The 15,025-nt window shown below is 49.7% G+C and overlaps 1 long non-coding RNA gene across 1 annotated transcript in view; it reads right to left on the bottom strand.

Moving 5' to 3' along the window:
- The window catches only part of LOC125158844 (uncharacterized), a 30,148-nt gene extending 20,224 nt beyond the window's left edge, over positions 1–9,924 (bottom strand). Inside the window, exons 1-2 of the long non-coding RNA XR_007149542.1 lie at positions 9,664–9,924; positions 968–1,057 (exon numbers count right to left, since the gene is read on the bottom strand). This is a non-coding gene — a long non-coding RNA (uncharacterized LOC125158844). The remainder of the gene's footprint in view (positions 1–967; positions 1,058–9,663) is intronic.
- Positions 9,925–15,025: the final 5,101 nt, after the last annotated feature.

Raw genomic sequence — 15,025 nt, 5'->3', positions numbered from 1 at the left:
AAAATGAAAAAGAGGTCTACCCTAACCCAGCAGTTGCACAACTAGGTATTTATCCAAGAGATACAGATATGCTATTTCGAAGGGACAAGTGAACCCCAAAATTTATAGCAGCACTATCAACAACAGCTAAAGTATGGAAGAAGCCCAAATGTCCATTGATGGATGAATGGATAAAAAGATGTGGTATATATATGTATGTATATATACATACACAATGGAGTATTAGCAACCCAAAAGAAAAATTGTACAACTCGCATGAATGCAAATCTACTTTTTAAAACAAAGCTCATTCTGAAATAGACAATCTATGCAGAAAAATCCTAAGTTCTATTTCCAACAACCAGCTGCACCCAAAGAAAGAACGATACTCTCTTAAGTATAAATAACTGACTTTCAAAGTCTACGATGGTTTTGAGCAATACAGCTCAGTCTTGTTACCAAGAACACATGGTAAACTCTTACAACAAAGGCAATGACCTTTTCTTCTATATTGTAGGAAAAAATAACAGCTATTATCTTGACATTATGAATTCATTGTATAATTCAGACCTGTTACAAAGGAAACAAACTCTCTCAGTATTCTTGCTGGCTAAATTTTGCAAAGGGACGAATACATTTATATAATCATTAAGGATAACAGAAATTGCAGCAGTAAAAAAATAAAAGGATGTGATATTGAAATTCAACCTGTGGGTATAATTACTCAGATACTAAACTTAATCCCATTTCCTGGAATGTGAGAGCAGCTTTACATGTACCATTGCTTATAATATACCAGGCTGAAGTATCGCTTTTCCCCATTCATCTTGGGGACAGTGTGGTAGATGAAAGAAAGTGGGCTTTGGAGCCCATGAGAACAAAGTTATCCAAAGGACAGCACTTACTAGTACTGTGATCTCAGAAACATGACTTACTCTCTCTTGAGCTTCAGATTGTGGATTTTCAAAATGAGAATAATCATACTTACCTCACCTGGAGGTTATGATGCCCATGCTAAGGATGTAACTCCAGTGCCAGCCAGGAACTTGGAGTATAGAGGTAGAGGAAAGATGCAAGCCTATACAGATAAATAAACAGAGTTATAACTTGGGCTAAGGGCAAACTGGGATTAGTACTGTGTGAGCAAATAATGGGGAAAAGGGCATAGAGAAAAAAAAAACATGTAGGTAGTGACTAGGTACAACAGACAGAAACCTGTTATGGAATGCATTTACCCCCTAAGTCCATACATTAAAGTCCTAACTACCCATGGGACTGTACTTGGATGCCAGATCTTGAAAGGTAAAGTGGAGGTCGAATGAGCTCAATTGCAGGGAGGGACCCTAATCTGATAACTGGTGTCGTAAAGGAAGAGAGTAGGCACATACACACACAGAAGTCAGACCACGTGAAGACGTGGGAAGGATGTTGTCCACCAGTCATGGAGACAGGACACCCACCCTGGCCACACCTTGATCTAAAGTGTGAGAAAGTTGGGGCGCCTGGGTCTCTCAGTTGGTTAAGTGCCGACTTTGGCCCAGGTCATGATATCGCAGTTCATGAGTTCAAGCCCCACGTTGGGCTCTGTGATGACAGCTCAGAGCCTAGAGCCTGTTTCAGATTCTGTGCCTTCCTCTCTCTCTCTGACCTTCCCCCATTAATGCTCTGTCTCTGTCTCAAAAATAAATAAACCTTAAAAAAATAAAGTGTGAGAAAATAAATAAATCAATTTCTATTCCTTAAGCCACCCAGTCTGTGGTACTTTGTGATGGTGGACCCAGCAAATTAATATGAAATCCCAATATTTACTTGCTCAGAAAATGGTGTTTGAGCCTTTGAAGGAATTAGACACTGTTCTAGGGCCCTAAGGAAACAGCCCTAAACAAGCTAGTTTGGTCTTTGAACCCCATGGAGCCGACATTCTGGCAGGGACTGCAGTAGGCAACATTCAGCAAGCAAGAAAGAAAAACAGATGATGCCAAGGGCCGGGAAGAAAAAGAATGGTGGGAAGGGATATCAAGCGTTCAGGTTGGAGAAGGAGCAGTTTTTGGTTTTAGATAGAGAGCTAGCAGAGACTCCACTGAGCAGGGGATGTCAGAGCAAAGTTATGACGGAAATGATGGAGTATGTCTTGTTGGTCTGTGGGAGAACATTCCGGACAGAGAGAGGTAAAGTGAGTGCAAAGACCTGAAGCAGGAATATGTGCCTGACATGCTCAGGGAGCAGGGAGAGAGCAGGTGTGGCCGCAGCCTAGTAAACAAGGGGAGGGGAATAGGAGAGGCCTTCAAGGAGGAAGCAGAGTCTGGGGAGGGTAGCACCTGTGTGGTATACGTTGGAGTCAGTAGTCTGGAGACTTGAAGAGCTGGGGTCAGGGCATAAGGACTTGGAGGCCCCAGCTGCTGGTAGATAGAAGCCTGAGGCTGGCTGCCATCACACCAGAGTAAGGGTGGACTGAAAGCAGATGGGGGGTGTGTGGGAAGAAGATGAGGACCAACCAACACAGACACTGGTGAGCAGCGGCCCAGATGGTGGGAGGAGGAAGGAAGGAATTTTTAAAGAAAGGGAGTAATCAAGTGAGTCTGTAAAATGGTACCACGTCGTCCACATACAGGGGGTTGAGACTTCACTGTGAGCTTTAGCAATATATGTCATTCATTAAAGAGATGAGAACTAGGGATGAGTGGGAGAGGAAGCCCATTCAGACTCAGCTGACAGAGACAAGGGAAGGTCTGCAGGCACTGGCACGTGCAATGCTAGGCATAGGAAGACCAAACAGGTGATACTGGATGGGAAGTGATTGCTCCCCGTGGGCTGGGAGAAATAGCTGCAGGTGCACACGATGGCCAGGTCCTGAGAAAACCCGCAGTGTGCAGGAGAGAGGGAAGCGGAATGGGAAGCGTGTTAGCAAGAGATGGATTTCTCCCTTAGGAATACAACCCAACTGTGTCAACGGGACACCAGCCAGGGCCATGGGGATAGATGTAGCAATGTGGGCAGCTGTGAGGTTGTTGGGAATGCGTGTGATTGGGAACATGATAAAGATGCCCTACGTTCTCTCTGCCTGTAGAATGGGATCATGGCCAACATTTCAATACCGATGCACACGAGAAACAGAGCATCGAGCCCTCCATAGGGACTCCCAAGTTGTCCTCTTACAGCAGACATTCCCATCTCATTCCTGCACCCATCACCTCTGTGATGCCTGGCAATCCCTGATCTGCTAACCATTTTTATGATTTTGTCACACCAAGAATATTATACTAATCGAATCGAAAAGCATGTGATCTTTTTAGGATTTACTTTTCCACTCTGGGCATAATTCTCCAGAGATTCAGTCCTGCTGCAGTGTCTGTCAGCAGTGCGTGCCCTGGCACTGCTCACAGGTGAGTGCCCACCACACGGGGATAGCATAGTTTGGCTGTCTGCCTATGGAAGGACACATTGTACTAGGCTGGGCAATGGCCCTCAAAGAAAGCAAGTCCTAATAGCTGGAATCTAACTCCCATCGATGGGATCTAGTTAAGGATCTTGAGGCCTGGGTTGCCTGAGTGAGCCCTAGATGGAATGACGAACATCCTTAGAGAGGCAAAGGGAGACTTGACAAAAGAGGAGGCACTGTGTCCATGGAGACAGACTGGGGTGATGTGGTCACAAGCCAAAGGAGGTTGGTGGCCACCGGGAGCTACTAGACAGAAGGGGTACACTGTCCCCTGGAGCCCTGGAGTCTCCACCAGGAGTACAGCCCTGCTGACACCTGAGTCTGAGTAAAGGGATTTCGGGTTCCTGGCCTCCAGAACTCTTAGAGAACATAATTCTGTTCTCATAAGCCATTAAGTTTGTGGTAAAAGATCAGGTGTGTGCACAACAGGCCCCCATTCCCATCTCCCTTGGACTTTGGAGTCTTCCTTCCCTGAGAAAGTCAGGGAAGTTCTGGCATTTCAACCTAGTTGACTGCAGGCAGCAATTGAGTCATTATTATGACCATTCCCAGTTCTCCAGGCAATACATTAAATTACATTTCCTGCAGGAAGAACCATGTATCCATGTCTGGCCTATCTTACATCACCCTCTTTGGTGTAATACTCTTTGAATCCACTCCCATACTCATCCCCCATCTACTACCAGTGCGAAGTGGTAATATCCTGCAACTCCCCTGCATGGACACCTGATCATACGTGGACCTGATCCCACATCTCCGTTTGGAGTACAATAGAATCCCGCTATTTTCCAGGAAGTAAACACAGATGATAGACGTGGAGCCTAAGAAATCATCCCTTCTGAAGGGATGCAGAAGGGACACATGCATGATCCCCTCCCGTGCTGAGGTGGGGGAGAGCACATGAGTGACACATCTCCATTCCAGAGACAATGGTGCAATGGTGACCGCCCACCCTTGATGTGGGACGGTGCATGTTTCAACTCCCTCCTGTCCAAAGCGGGGGGGGGGGGGGGGGGGGGCACTAATGCTTGAAAACCTTCCATACCCAGAGTGGAGGAAGTATGACCTAAGACATACCCTCCCCTTATGTCAGTGCCAACCCTAACCCTTACCATAAGAGATGCATGTTTCTTCAACTGTGAAAGTGAAAGAACCATTCGCGAATCATCACATTTAATAGTGACATCACTAGTCTCTCCCTGAAGGATGGCACTGTGCATGTGTGACCATCTCATACACCAACCAGGGGCAAGGCAGAATCCTGAACCACATCTGGCGTCAAGTGGGGTGGGGCGCATGTTTGAACGCCCTCCATCGCTGAGGAGGGTTCTGTGCATGTGCGAACACCCTTCACGCCGACGTGAGTTGGGCCAAGCGTGAACGCTCTCCCTTGCTGAGGGAGGGTTGTGTGCCTGCACAAATGGTCTACCTCACAGAGCGGGGGTTGTGGGCATGCCTAAACCCCCTTTGGACAGGAAGGGGGGGCTTTGCATATGCGTGAACACCATTCTGGCGAGGGGAGCGGGGAGCATATGTCAACAGCCTCCCTGGCGGCAGAGTTGCTTGGCACATGCACGAAAGCACCCCTCCCTAATAGAGAGGGGCTGGTTCCTATGCGTGAACACCCTGCCATGTCAAGGGGGCGTGGTGCATATGAGAACCTTCTCCCCGTGGAGAGCGCTGGGCGCATGCGCGAACACCATTCCACAATGACAGGGTTAGTGCACATGTGTGAACACCCTTCTGTCCCTAGGTGTGGCAGTGCCCGTGCGTGGATAGCCTCCTGCAATATGGGGGTGAGGCGCATATGCCAACACCCTGCTGTGCCAAAGTGGGGTTGGGCACATGGGTGAACACGCTCCCATGCCAAAGGGGGACAGGCTAATGCCTGGAAATCCATGCGCAGGGGGAGGAAGCTTGATGAAACCCTTACCTATCACTGATGGTAATGTTAACCCTAAACATAACCTTAAGAGATACGTGTTTCTTCAGCTGTGAGTGTGAAAAGAACCATTCATAAAATATTACATTCAATAGTGACATCAGTACTTCCTCCCTGATGGGTGGCGCTGTGCATGGGTGACCGACTCACATGCTGACGGGGGGCCAGGCGGAAGCCTGAACCACCTCCTGTGCTAAGTGGGGCAGGGCGCATGCGCCAATGACCTCCCTGGCTGAGGTGGTGGTTCTGCGCATGTCTGAACACCCTTCCTTGCTCAAGGGAGGGGGGCGCATGTGCAAATGCCTCCCGCATTAAGGGGGGCTGTGCGCATGCGTGAACACCAGCCAGTTGGGGGGGGGTGGAGCTGTGCGCATGCCTGTATAGCCTACTGCAGTAGCGGGTAGGGAGCGTGCATGAATGCCCTCCCTTGCTGATGGGGGTTGTGCTCACGTGGAAACGCCCTACATCTTCCAGCGGGAGTTTTGTGCATGTGTGAACACTCTTCTGCCAGTAGGGAGAGCTGTGCACATGTGTGAACAGCGCCCCCCCCCCCCCATGGTATGGGGTGGGACCCACGTGAGAATGGCATCCCTCCCCTAGCCGGGGTTGTTTACAAACGTGAACACACTTCCGCCACGACAGGGGCTGGGCACATCTATGAACCGCCCTCCAGCGCTGAGGGGGCGAGGGGCATAGGTCAACACCCTCCCGTGCCAAAGTGGGTATGGAGTGCATGCTTGAACCATTCCCTTGCTGAGGGATGCATGGCGCATGCGTGAACACCCTCCCTCATGGAGGGGTTGTTGTGCGCATGCATGAATACCGTCCCTCACTGACTGTGGGCTGTGCCCATGCATGAACACACCCTCCCAGGCAGAGGAGGGCAGGGCAGATGCGTGAATATTCTCCCATGGTGACGTATCAAGTCACATAGGTCAACACCTTCTCATGCCAAAGGGGGATGGTGCACATGGGTGAATGCCCTTATGCCAGGAGGGGGGGCCTTACACACATGAGAACAAACTCCCGTGCTAGTGGGGCAGGGTACATGTACAAACACCCTCCGTTGCAAAGGGGGGTTGTGCATGAGAACGCCCTTCTACCCCGAGGGAGGGCTGTGCGCATCCGTGAACACCCTTACGTGCCGAGTGAGGCAGGGAACATGAGTGAAACACCTCTCGTGCAGAAAGGAGGAGCAAGCATGACCTAACCCTTACACTAAACCCTAAATGTAATGCTAACCCTAACCCTTACCTTAAGTGATGCGTGCTTCTTCAGCTGTGAAAAGTGAAAAGAATCATTGATGAAATGTCACATTTAATAGTGACAACACTACTCCCAGTCCGAGGGGTGGCACTGTTCATGGGTGACACCCTCCCTCGCTGAGGGGTGAGGAGCATGTGTGAACCACCTCCCATGTGGAGGGAGACAGGGCACATGTGTTAACACCCTCCCTCACCTCGGTGGGGGTTGTGCAAATGTGCGAATGTGTGAACGCACTACCAAGTGGAAGGGGATGGGGCGCATGTGGGAACACCCTACCACACTGAAAGGGGCAGGACACATGCATGAATATTCTCCCGCACTGAGGGGCGGTGCTATTGCGTGAATACACTCTGGTGACGAGGGGGTGTGGAAGCATGACCTAACCCTTACCCTAACCGTTAATGGTAATGCTAACCCTAACCCTTACCTTAAGAGTTGTCTGCTAGTTCAGCGGTGGGAGTGAAAAGAACCATTTATGAAACATCACATTTAATAGTAGCATCACTATTCCCTCATTGATGGGTGGCGCTCTGCATGGGTGAGCTCCTCCCACACCAAGGTGGGGCTGTGCACATGTGTAAAAACCCTCCCATGCTGAGGTGGGCAAGATACATACATGAATCATCTCCTGTGTATAGGTGGGTATGCCCATGAGTGAACACCCTCCCACACTGAGAGGTGGTGGTGCACATGTATGAACAATCTGTCCCGAAGAGACCTACGCATGTATGAAAGCCCTCCCCAGTGGAAGTGGAGTGGAGCACATGCTTCAATATTTTACCACTCTCAGGGGGTGGGGTGAAAGGGTGAATACTCTCCATTGCTCAGGATAGCAGGGTAATGCGTGAAACCTTCCCATGCTGAGGGGGGAGAGCAAGCATGACCTAACCCTTACCTTAACCCCTAGCTGTAATGCTAACCGTACCCCTGACCTTAAGAGATGTATGCTTCTTCAGCTGTGAAAGTGAAAACAGCCATCCATGAAACGTGAGATTTAATAGTGGTATCACTACTCCCTTACTGAGTAGTGGCACTGTGCACAAGTGACTCTCTCCAGCGCCTCAGGGGGGCAGGGCACATGCGTGAACTCCCTCCCACACCTGGAGGCGTGTGCGTGCACATACCTGAACACCCTCCCAAGCCAAGGGGGGACTGTGCGCATGCATGAACACCCTCCTGAGCCAAAGAGGGCAGGGCGCAGGGGCAAATGCCCTCCATCGCCTAGGGTTGTGGTGCCCATGTGTGAACACCCTCGCACACGAGAGGGGTGCAGGTGCATACATCAACACGCTCCCCTGTTGAAGGGGGCTGGGTCCTATTGGTGAACACCCTCCCAAGATGAGAGGGGGCATGGAGCATGTGTGAATGCCCTCCCACTCCAAGGGAGGGTGCAGGCATGGCCTATCCCTTACCCGAACCATGAACGGCAATCCTAACCATAACCCTTACCTTAAGAAATGCCTGCTTCTTCAACGTTTATTTATTTTTGGGACAGAGAGAGACAGAGCATGAACGGGGGGGGGGGGGGCAGAGAGAGAGGGAGACACAGAATCGGAAACAGGCTCCAGGCTCTGAGCCATCAGCCCAGAGCCTGACGCGGGGCTCGAACTCAAGGACCATGAGATCGTGACCTGGCTGAAGTCGGACGCTTAACCGACTGCGCCACCCAGGCGCCCCATGAAATGCCTGCTTCTTCAGCTGTGAAAGTGAAAAGAGCCATTCATAAAACAACACATTAAATAGTGGCATCACTACTTTGTGGGGGGGAGGCAGGGTGCATGCCTGAACACCCGTCGGCAATGAGAGTGGCAGGGGTCAGGTGTGATCTTCCTCCCTTGCCAAACGGGGGGTGCAAGCATGACCTAACCCTCACCCTAACCCTCATGATAAGAGACGCTGCTTCTTCAGCCATGAAAGTGAAAAGACCCATTCATGAAACATCAGATTTAATAGTGGCATCACTACTCCCTCGCCAAGGGGGGCCGTCACATGGATGAAACCCTCCCATGCTGAGGGGTGGCAAGGTGCATGAGTGCCTCCCTCCTGCACCTAAGGGGGGGGGGGGTGTAAGTGTGACCTAAACTTTACCCTAACCCCTAACTCTAACTCTAATCCTAACCCTAACCCTAACTGTAACATAAGACTGCTTCTTCAGCTCTGACAGTGATGAAACCTATTCAGGAAATGTAGATTTAGTGGTGGCATCACTACTCCCTTGCTGATGGGGGAGTGCTAGCATGACACCCGTCCATCGCCAATGAGGGGTTTGAGCATTACACCCCTGCATCGCCAAGTACGTGTATCAGGGTGTCCTAGAAGTGCAAAAGGTATGATTCGTGTACTGTAGGCGGTTGTTAGGGCTGTGACGATGAACGTTCATAGTAGGGCTCAGGCACTGGTATATGATCTTAAGATCTGAATACCAAAAAAAGACAACCAACCCCTAAGTGATGACTGGGTTAATTTCACAATAAAAGCAATAATGCTAGTATGTGCAACAAGAAATATTTTTCCTTGCATAGCGTCTATCAGAGTAGATAACCATGGATAGTTAACCACAAGATAAAAATAACCTAACTGTAAAGTCAGTATCAAACCAATTGTTGATGCAACACAGATAGGCAATCAAGGAAAGATGAAAAGAAATAAAAGGAACTCAGTGAAACAAACCCTGCCTGTTTACCAATAAAATCACCTCTAGCATTTGTAGTTTTAGAGGCCCTGCCTGCCCAGGGACATTCGTGAAATGGCCGTGGTATTCTGACCGTGCAAAGGTAACATAATCATTTGTTCCCTAAATAGTGATTCATATGAATGGCCACATGAGGGTTTTACTGTCTCTTCCAATCAGTGAAATGGACCTTCCGGTGAAGAGGCTGGAATAGGACAAGACCCTATGGAGCTTTAATTCACTAGCCTACAGAGACAACATCAACACAACCAATAGTGACAACACATCTCTCCGTGGGCCAACAATTTAGGTTGGGGTCACCTCAGGGAATAATATCCCCTCTGAGGGATTTAGATGTACACTTACCAGTCAAAAGTACAACCTCACTTATTGATCCAAAATACATGACCAACACCTTAGGTTTGATACATGTACCCTGCTGGAGTTTCCTTTTGGGGGTAGGTGGTTATTGTCTCCACATTCAGTACAGGGTTATGAAACGGTGGTGGTGGGTGTTTTCTCTTCATCCATAAAGAGTTCCAAGGCAACCATTTGTGGGAGCCAAGCAGTAACTGGTCTGCTCCTGAATCCCTCTCTACTTCGGGTTCCCTGTTGGGCGTCGTAGCGTGACCTAGTGGAAACATGAGAGAAGATGCCAGAAGACACGATGGTAACCAAAGATGTGAATGAAGAATCTCCTGAAATACCATCCGAAGACTATGGGACAGTGCTACCATCCACAGTTACAGGCCAGTATCCGGGAGCATGTGGGACGCGCTAGAGGAATGCAGTGTTACAGTGGATGAGAGGTGTCCAGCTCGTAGAAGAAATGTTGCGCATCCCCAATGCTGGTTGGGGAAATGTCGTATATGTCGTCAGCTATGCCAAAGATAACAAAAGAACAATGGACAAGACAGACACCCTGCTACTTCAGGAATGAAAGTGAAAAGAGCCATCCAGGAAATATCGGATTGAAAATGATTTTAGGTACATTAACTTTTGAAAGAGACAAAGAACACAAGTGGGGCATAGGCAGAGAGGGAGAGAGACAGACGGTATCTGAAGCAGGCTCCAGATTCAGAACCATCAGCACAGAAGCCACCCAGGGCTCAAAACCAGAAACCGAGAGACCATTACCCAAGACGAAGTGGGACGCTTAACCCAATGAGACACCCAGGCGCCAAAGAAAACATCTGAATTAAAAGGAATATCACTGCTACATCGTGGATAAAGGGGAGCAGATGGGACACATTCGTGAAGCCCTCCCACACCAAGGGGGATTGCGACCATGACCTAAACCTTACACTGACACCTAATATTAATCCTAACCATAAACCTTACCTTATGAACCGCCTGCTTTTTCAGCTGTGAAAGTGAAAAGAGATATTCAAGATTTAATACTAGCATCAGTATCAGGTTTAATACTGGCATCAGTAATTCCAATCTAAGGAGTGGTGAGGCTCATGGGTGATACCATCGCACGCAGAGGGTGTGGAGTGTCACAAGTATGAACACAACCCATGCACCAAAAAAGGAATGGGCGACACGTGAAATCCTACCATACCGAGAGAGGGAGGGGTAACGGTGTGAAACACTCCAGAGCAAAGCTGAAATGGGGCGAGGCGAGAACAACCTGCAGTGCAGAGAGACTGGGGTGATAGCATGAACACAATCCCTTGAAGATGGAGGTGGTGTCCACCTTCCAGCTCAAAGTGGGGGTGCAAGCATGACCTACTCCTTGCTCAACTCCTAACCCTATCACTAAATGAAATGCCACCAACTAAACCTAATACGTAACCATAACCATAACTCTAATGCTAAATCCTGCCCCTACCCTTCCCCTAACGCTATCCCTAACTCTAAGGGTTAACGTAAACATAACCTGAACTTACCCTAACCTTAAACTTAAACCTCTAACACTAACCCTCTAACTCTAACCCTAAAACCCTAACCTTAATTCTCTAACTCTACCCGCTAACCGTAAAACTATAAACCTAAGGCCCTCTCCCCATGGGAATCCATATCAAAAGACTGACAACAGCATGCACATGGGGACCAGAAACAGTTCATGAACACTCGGCATGGAACGTAGACATCACCATGTATTTCCAAGTGCAGCTGCAGCTGCACAAGAGGATTCCCGAGGCCTAAATGATGGGTGGCCCATACAGGTGTCTGGCCAAGGAACCCAAAGAATAATCCTGACCAGCACCCACTCTTGTATACTCCACTCAGCCCTTTGGGGATACAACTGCTCTGCTGTGGGTTCAGTGCCTGGAGCCTCCTGGGACCTAACCTGAATGCTAACCAGAACTATACGCTAACCCTCAACCTAAACCTAACCCTATCTCTCACACTAGACACACATATCTACACCAGACCGGATACAGTTTTCTGTCCTTGGGACCCAAAGACTCATCCTGACCCACAGCCTCCATTGTGCACTCCACTCAGTCATTCCGGGAGGCAACTGCACTGTTGTGGATTCAGCACTTGGAGCCTAGGGACCGATGTGAACCCTAACCATACCCCTATACATAACCCTCAATCTAATCGTAACCCTGTTTCTAACCCTAACCCTACACTTGAGCCGCACCCTTGCATGGGATCTCAGGTCAGCCCTCAAGGAAAATCACGAGACTGGAGTTGCTTCGGCACTGGTGACTTCCCTGCACTGAACCCTAACCCTGGCTAAGGCTCCATCCCCATGGGGACCCAATTCAAAGTCCGACATCAGCACGCACATGGTGTCGAAGCAGTGCAGGAATACTCGGTGTGGAATGTGGAACATCATCGTGTCATTTCAAAGTCCGGCTGCCACTGCACATGAGGATTCAACAGGCTTACCCGAAGAGTGCCCAAAACATTTGTCTGGCCTTGGAAACCAAAGACTAATCCTGACTTGCAGCCACCATTGTGCACTCTGCTCAGCCCTTCGGGGAGACAAGTGCACTGCTGTGGGTTCAGCGCCTGGAGACTCCTGGGACCTAACTCTAAACCTAATCGTAACCCTAACTATAACCCTCAACCTAAACCTAACCCTATCTTTCACACTAACTGTATACCAGACCCGTACCCTCGCAAGGGTTCTCACTTCAGCCCTCCATGAAATTCACGAGACTGGAGTCCCTTTGCCCTGGTGATGTCCTGGCACTGAATCCTAACCCTAGCAGTGTCTGCTTCCTCATGGGGACCCAATTCCAATCACGGACAACAGCACGCACATGGTATAGAGAAGTGGTGCAGGATCACTCGGCGTGGAACCTGGAACATCACCATGTCATTTCCAAAGCCCAGAGGGAGATGCACAAAGGCGCTGCTGAGGCCCAACTAAGGAGTGTTCTATACCCAAGGATGACCTTGACACCCTAAGAATAAGAAGGAATGGCACCATCCCTTGCGCCCTCCACTCAACCCTCTAGGAGACCTCTGCAATACTTAGGTTTATGCACTTATGCACCTCATGGAACCTACCCCTAACCCTCACCATGACCTTCGCTGTATTCCTCAACCTAAACCTCACCACAACTCTAACACTAACCCTACACCCGACCTGCTACCACGCATGGCCCTCACTCAGACTCAATGGAGATAAATGGAATGGTGTTGCTTCAGCCTTGCTTATGTCCCTGGATCAAACTGTAACCCTAGCTATTTCTCTATCCCGATGGGGATCCAATTCCTAAGGCAGAGAATATCACGCACATGGGGACCAGAAGCGGTGCAGGAATACTCCACATGGAACGTGGACCACCACCATGTCATGTCCAAATACCAGAGGGAGGTGCAAAAGTGCTTGCTGAGGCCCAAACGAAAAGTGGCCCACATGCAAGGCTGGCACTGGTAACCAAAGACTAAGCCTGACCAGCACCCTCCCATGCGCTCTCCACTGAGCCCTCCCGGGAGACCACCGCACTGCATGGGGTTCATCACCTGGGGACTCCTTGGAGCTAACCCTCACCCTAATCATGACCCAAACCATACTCCTCAATGGGAACCTCACCCCAAGTCTAACACTAACAAGAGGCTGGCCTTGGCACCCAAAGACTAAGCATGACTGGCACCCTCCCATGCGCCCTCCTTTGAGTCCCCCAGGGAAACAACTGCACTGCCTTGGATTCAGCACCTTGGGCCTTCTGGAACCTAGCCTTAATCCCAACTGTGACCCTCCCCGTACTCCTCAACCTATACCTCACCCCAACTCTAATGCTAACCCTACACTTGACCCTCACCCGCTCATTGGCCCTCATACAGGCCCCCATGGAGATAACAGAACTTGTGTCTCTTCAGCCCTGCTTATGTCCCTGGACAGAACCTCACCCTATCCATGGTTCTCTCCCAATGGGTATCTAGGTCCTAATTCTGAAACACCACGCATATAGGTCAAAACCCCTGCAGTATTATTCGGTATGGAAGTGGAACATCATCATTTCATTTCCACTGCCAGGATGGAGCTGCCCCAGGAGACTGCTGAGACCCAAATGAAGCGTGGCACACATGGGAGGCTGGCCTAGAAACACAAAGAATAAGTCTGAACTGAAGGCTCTCACGCAGCCACCACTCAGCCTTCCATGGAGACCACTGTGATGCTAGGGGTTCACCGCCTGGAATTTCTTGGGCCCTAACCCTAAAACTAACCATGACCCTCACCATACCCTGAACCTCAAACTCATTCCAACACTAATGCTAACCCTACAACTGACCCTCACCTGCACAATGGCCATCATTCTTCACCGCATGGAGGTAAGTGGAATAGGGTAGCTTCAGCCCCGCTTATGGCCCTGGTCTGAAACCCAACTCTATCTAAAGCTCTCTCCAGATGGTGACCTGATTCTTAAGTCTAAGCATACCTCACACATGGGGTCCAGAAGAAGAGGTGGAATACTCGGCATGGAATATGGAATATCACCATGTAATATCCAAAGCCTGGATGTTGTTTCAGAAACGGTTCCTGAGGCTCAACCAAAGTGTGGTCCACAAAGGAGGCTCGCCCTGGGTCTCAAAGACTAAGCATGACCCACACCCTCCCACCTGCTCATCAATGAGCCCTCCGGGAAGACAAATGCAGTGCTGGTGCTTCAGCGCCTGGAGCCACCTGGGACAAAACCTAACCATTATATTTACCGGAGCCATACACATCATCCTCAACCTCACTCCAACTCTAAAGGTAACCCTACACCTGACCTGCACCCCTGCATGGGCGCTCATTCAGCCCTCCATGTAGATAATGGGACTGGTGTCGCTTCAACCCTGCTTATGTCGCTGGACCAAATCCTGACCCTAGCTATGGCTCTCCCCCAGAGGGGATCCAGTTCCTAACTCTGAGAACACCATGCACTTAGTGCCCAAACCCCTGCAGTATTCTTCAGGATGGAATTGGAACATCATCATTTCATTTGCACTTCTGGGATGGAGCTGCACAAGAAGGTTGCTGAGGCCCAACTGAAGAGTGTCAAACATAGGATGCTGCCCTGGCACGCAAAGACTTAGTCTGAACTGTAGGCTCCCATGCAGCTTCCACTCAGCCCTCTGTGGAGACCACTGCACTTCTAGGAGTTCACCGCCTGGAACCTCCTGGGACCTAACCCTAACAGTAATGGTGACCCTCATCATACCCCTCAACCTAAATTTCACACCAACTCTAACCATAATCCTAAACCTTACACACACCAGTGCATGGGCCCTCACTTCAGCCTTCCTGGGCGATCACAGGACTCCTATCCCTTCA

Source organism: Prionailurus viverrinus, unplaced genomic scaffold (assembly GCF_022837055.1).
Source record: "Prionailurus viverrinus isolate Anna unplaced genomic scaffold, UM_Priviv_1.0 scaffold_38, whole genome shotgun sequence".
Taxonomy (NCBI): domain Eukaryota; kingdom Metazoa; phylum Chordata; class Mammalia; order Carnivora; family Felidae; genus Prionailurus; species Prionailurus viverrinus.
This window is presented reverse-complemented; position numbering and strand designations above follow the sequence as displayed.